This window comes from Glossina fuscipes, unplaced genomic scaffold (assembly GCF_014805625.2).
Source record: "Glossina fuscipes isolate IAEA_lab_2018 unplaced genomic scaffold, Yale_Gfus_2 61646, whole genome shotgun sequence".
Taxonomy (NCBI): domain Eukaryota; kingdom Metazoa; phylum Arthropoda; class Insecta; order Diptera; family Glossinidae; genus Glossina; species Glossina fuscipes.
Genome location: NW_024003855.1, coordinates 389,503 through 395,631, shown reverse-complemented (window position 1 = coordinate 395,631; position 6,129 = coordinate 389,503). Strand labels below are relative to the sequence as shown.

At 31.8% G+C, this 6,129-nt stretch overlaps 1 long non-coding RNA gene across 1 annotated transcript; it reads left to right on the top strand.

Annotated features, from left to right (window-relative positions):
- The first annotated feature begins 4,294 nt into the window (after positions 1 to 4,294).
- On the top strand, positions 4,295 to 5,369 carry LOC119643794. The gene is made up of 3 exons (XR_005248439.1): positions 4,295 to 4,713; positions 4,784 to 4,897; positions 4,954 to 5,369. It is a non-coding gene; the product is annotated as an uncharacterized LOC119643794 (long non-coding RNA).
- Positions 5,370 to 6,129: the final 760 nt, after the last annotated feature.

Genomic DNA, 6,129 nt, shown 5'->3' with positions numbered 1-6,129 from the left:
AATGGTTTTTTTTCTTCTCAGTATCATATGTAATTACGTGGATTGTTTGCACAGGCTCTCCCGATAAGCAACTCTAACCAACTTTACATGCCGCAGCTATCTCCACTCCATATGCAAAAAAAATAACGTTCCATATATGCTGTGCTTTGTTTTTCAAATCAAAAAATTATACCAACATGTATGTGATAGTAAGACCGTGTCAAGCACTAAGCTGTTCATTATCAGTTTTTTGTTTCTTTATTTGTCGATCTATTTCGTTTTCGACTGTTTTAAATATAAATAAATCTGTGAAAAGCAAATGTATTTAGACGGTTAATTGTGTAATTGTTTTATTCAGAAATAATTAAATATTTTAAATTTATTTATCTATTTACGTATATTGTTTCGCAAAAGTTCTCGCGATAAAAAATGTACACATCTTTACAATGAAAAGAAAGAAAAGCAACTCCTCCGATAAGAAAGTCATACAACTCGCTCGTGAAAAAACTAAAATCAGACTCCGCTTTTCACCGCACCACAACCAAAACTCAACTCGAACCTTTCACAGCACAAACTTTAACTCACTCTTTTTGTTAAGACTATTGAGCTAAAACAAAATTAAACTTTTTAGCATGAACGGTAATTAATTTTATTTTCTTTTCAAGTCTTTATTACATTTGGCTTTTTTTCTTTTGTCTTTTTTTTCCAAGTTGATCTATTTTACTTTGCAATTTTGAGTCCTTTTTTTCGCTTTTCAAAACAAGAATTCATAAAAGATTTAAAAGCCTTTCTTCAAAAGCACAAAATCAATTCCGGACAGGCCAACACTGACTTTTTCGATGGCACAACACCAACTGGCTTTACAGCACCTAATTCATTCTTTAACAGTACTAAAGCTAACCGACTTTTCCGGTCCAAACACTACCTGAGTTTTTCCAGTACAAAAACGAACTGATTTTTGTTCAAAGCATCAGGGAAAAAATATTCTTAAGTCACACAAACGGACTTTGGACTGTTCCTCTTTTCATAGTGCTTTCTTGCAAGATAACGTTCTCCACAGAGAGAGAGAGAGACAATTATGAATGGGGACTATTGCACAGTACAGTAGGCCGTTATTCTTGCAAATGAGGTTTTTGCATAACGGCAGGACGTTATTACGGTCTTACTTAGTCCGTTGTGAGAGAGTAGTGGTCAAAGTAAACCTACGGAGCTCCTACTTCGCATATGTACGCAGACGTTACAAGATCACAATTCCAAAGCCCTTACTTAGTTCCTTCTAATCTTATATTTCCATCTTTTGTCGTTCGCACCAATTTTTTCGTCTATGTTCATTTATCTCTCTTCAAATTTTAGTTGTTTAGTTAGTAGAGTTTGCTCAATAACGAGAACCGTAAATCGGTTTTAGATTAGCGGTATTCGTTTATCTTTTAAGTTATCCCCTCTGTTTTCTTAAAAACTAAGCAGTCATAGATCGGCAGAAACCCCCTACGCTAATGCCATTACAATTTGAACCGACCGATGTCGCTGGCGATATGGTGCTTGGATGTAAAAATCGTACGCGGATGGACCTGCCCCATCTAAAAAAGCAGAACAAGCGCTTGGCCTTGATCCTTCTCTTAAGCTTAATGTCTCATACTCCATCGAATGCAACAACCAGGGTTTTACATTTAACACCTTTGCTTTGGAGTTCAAATGTATAAACGTTACCAAAAAAAAATTTTTTTTAAGGCATAGCTCCTTTTGCGGTAGAGCGTTTACAAAATAATCGACATGCTGTGCCGTCTGACAAAAAATTTAAAGACGAAAACAAGAAAAAGGATCAATCAAACCATTAAAGAGCTCATACGGTGTGACGGAACTCGTGGGTTAAGTCCGTTTTGGAGGTCTGTCGTCTGTGCTGTTCGTTAGTCCCTTCTTAGTCCGCCAGCGTACATTCCCCGTCCCCCTACTCTCACTCACACGCATACCCACCTATACTCCGCTTTAGTGGCGGAGTATACCGCTTAGCCAAACGTTATTAGCCAAGTACTTTTCATTTTAAATTTCATCCTTTTTATTGTCTTAACTCGATACGTTATTTATTTACTAAAAATTTCTTTTCATTATTGCCTAGACTTTTCCTTATTCTCCTCATTCGCTCAATTTTGTGTTTTCAACGATTTAAACACCGATTATGGCTTTGAGAATATGTATGAAAATATTGAATTAGGAATTGTTCTATTTATACATTGGTTTATGATCAGTTTGTAAATAAAAATTTTAAAAAAGTTTCAATGGATATCAAAAAATAAGTTCTTAAATTTAGTTTACAATTTATATATTTAGAGAATGGGCTCGATGCCGCTATCTCGGTCTTTACCCACTGCATATTGCTATTATTTTCTGTTGTTTCTAAGTTTGGATTAACAATAAGTGCCCACGGATTCTCATTCGTGTTTACAGCAAAGGGTTGTTGTTTTCGTTGATTTATGGATGGTCCGGAAGGTTGATGTTGTTGAAAACAGTTCGACTTTGGTGGAATAATAGTATCACTGAATGGTTTCTAGGCTGATATATTTCCAGCCAGTTGCAACATAGCAGGTTTAATTAGATTATCTAATTCGACTAAAGCTGAACTCTTACCCAAAAACGCCTGAAGATTTTTTTATGGGGTTTCCTTGTATTTGCTTCTAGTCCAGATGCACTTATTGATGGGACATTTGCTGACGACAAAAATTCCAATTTGTCAGTATTATGAGTCCCGTTATTAGTAGGTTGTTTTCGCTGATGATAAATTTGCAGCCTTATCGCGATTTATTATAATGTCGAATTCGTAAATATTAATAATAAATAAAGCCAGAATTTAATTAAAACTTCTTTCAATCAAATCAGTTTATGGCATATTATACAATACATACAATATATCTCTGATACAGTATATTTTGTATACTTTACATTTTTTCTCAATATTATTTTTTTCTTTTTGTTTCTTTAACACCATTTCTATTTTTTTTTTTTCATTTTTTTGTTCTCATTGAACAGACATCATTATACCAATAAAGTAGTTGTAGTTATAATGTGAAAATCTGAACAATTCTAGCCGTGCCGAATTCAATTTCTAATTCGAAAGCTTTTTATTAGTAACTGCTTGGATTTTTATAAATAATTTTTAAAATTTTTAAAATTTTTTAAATCCCTTTATTTTATTTACTTAATTAATTTCTCTTCCAAACACATTTCCTTATTCGTGCAGTTTTTTTTTCTTTACTCCAATGGCGTTTACTTTGCCAAGTTATTGCATTTGTGTTCTTTTCTTTTGTTAACCCTTTCTATTTTTTTTTTTTTTTTTTTTTTATTATAAAAGATGTTTGCTAACATTTTTCGTAATACTTTATTAACACTTCACGACCATTTGTTTTATAAAAAATGGCATCTTTTTCTAATAATTTTCTACATTATTTGCTTACCGATCAAAAAAATGCTTCTTATTCTTATTTAATGCTCCATATGTTTTCTTTTCAAGCCAAAAACATTTCTCTATCTTACTTACTCTATTGTGGTAGAGTAGTGGTCAAAGCAGCAGGCAGAACCGCTACGCTAGTTTTGTACGCGGACGTTACAAATTGTATGTATATATAGTGATATTTTTATATATATACATCAGCATAAATTACTTTATATTTATATGATTCATATGTAGTCAAATAAATGAAAGAAAGCGGTTATTTATTTTGGACATCATATGTTGTGTTAAGGAATTAAATGCTAGAAGTAAGCCAATCATATTTATTTAAGAAATAATACGATCAATCAAAATTTTGGAACAATTTGGAATTTTGTGTATATATACAACCCAATTAGGAAATGCCAAGGTAGCATGCATACTTCGTATTAAAAGAAAAAAAATATTTTTCCAAAATGTCTATGGTTAGCTGCTACATATCTTTATATTAATTATAAATTAGAAAAATACCATTTGGTTGATAATAACAAGAAGAAATTAAAGAAAAAAAAAATAGTTTCATGAATGTAAAAATAAGCTAATAATAAAAAAATTGCGATTTATTCTTATGAACTTAAATATATGAAATGTATTTATATTTCATTCTTATATTATTATTATTTATATTTAAGAAAGCAAACCTTGAGTAGTCAAATCCTATCATGTTTTACGTTCAAGGTTTTACAAAACTTGCATGTCAGCCGTCTCTTTTTTAATTTTGGCAACCCTTCTCCCAATCGGTAGTGTTTTATTTTATCTTTTCTTGGAAACATCTTTTTAAAAATTTTCAAAGATGTTTGTTAAACTATTATTTTATAAGATTTCATTTCAAAATAAAGTTGTCAATACAAAAAATAAACAGTAACTATTCGTAAAATTATTACATTAATTGCTTAGCAAGGAATATTTTGTAGAGATATAGAGAAGGCTACGTACAGTGGCGTGGATGTGTTTTTGGTTTCATTTAAAGTTAATACAAAAGCAACAACAGGGATTTGAAGAAGTGGTTAACAACAGTTATACTGAAGTAAGAATAAAGTTTGGGGGGTACATAATAAACGAGAATTACATCTGTGCAGTCCAAACAACAACAGGAACAGTATTTTTTTAAAGTTAATTCGGGCACCATTTAAGGATAACACAAAGAAAAAATATCATCGAAGGAAGGCGATTTGTTCTTATCTAATTGGAGTCTATTGTGACCAGCAATTACCAGCAATTACCAATGCCAACCACAAAAACATTGATACCGTGTATTTTTTAGTCATTTAGTTTTATTTGTATACATACATATATATTTACTTATTTTATTTTCATGTACAGTAAGCAGCCTACATTTTCTCAACTCTTTTATGGATTGTTTTCACACGAATTGTGTGTCCAAATCTGTTTTGGACAGATGTATGGTATGCTGGCTTTGTGAGCGCATAGGTTACGGTAAGTGCTTTAGGGTATCTGCAAGAGTAATTAATGCATTGGATGACTCTCTAAAGGGGATCTATTGTACAGCAAGAAAAATAAATTTCAACTGATAGTTGTCTCACAGCAAGCGTGGCTTTAGGGACTTATCCAAAAAATTAATTGCGCTTTATGACAAATTAAACGAACCACAAGGTATCTACGAAAGGTCTAATTTTGCGGAAGACAGCCACCCTAAACCGTGTTGAAATGTCGCTTGTGGAGAAACTTCCCCTGCGCCACTTCCTGTCCCCAAACTCTCGTGTCGTTAAAGACAACAAGTAAGAAAATTAAATTCGAGCAACACCGAATCTTTTATACTCAACACCGTGTTTATTATTAGTCGTGGCTTATATATAAAACTTATAACTAAAGAAATAACAATAATAAAAAAATAATATCACTGGAAAATGCCAATGTTACATATTTTAGTGCATTAAAGTAATCAAAAAAGTTTTACACGGACGGAAAAATGTAAATCAGCGTAATTAGTGACTGTTATTTTTCAATTTCAAACTTTGCTTTTTTTATAGCAACCTAAATAATATAGCTTGCGAAATTATGCTGATACGAGTCTTTCATAATAAATTCGATACTTAACTATTTTTCTGTTTTTTTTGAAAGGAATACATATGACCATTACGCCTTCCGTGCCATTGCCTGATTTCAGTGTTTTGAAAAGTGTAGCTTTTAATCTAATTTCTTCTACTAATATTTTTGCTACCGATTTGCCTTCTTTGGTCTTTAGAGATCACATATTGATCTGACGGTCTAAATGGTATTACAGTGTCAGTTGAGATTACTTCAAAGCTTTTTGAAGATTTGTCTGTTATTTCCAATGATTCTTTGGTATGTTTAACGATTTTATTCTTTTGACAAAGATTACAATTATTTACAAATTTTTTCACCATGTTGCTCATTTTTTTCCAGTTATAGATGTGTTTTAGTTTTGCTAAGGTTTTTCTTACACCACACAGACCTGATTGTGGTGATTCATGGTACAGTTTTATTACTTCATTTTTGGCTATGTCGTCATTTAGTATTTTGGGCTTCTCCTACATTCTGATTATCATATTGCTGTTCTTTATTTTCTTATATTCCTCTTTAAGTTTTTATATGTTAACATATTTGAATAGTTCATCATCATTGGCGAGTACAAATTCGGTACATTTCAGTTTTCTAAGTTCAAAAAGTAGCTTCTTCAGAAAAAT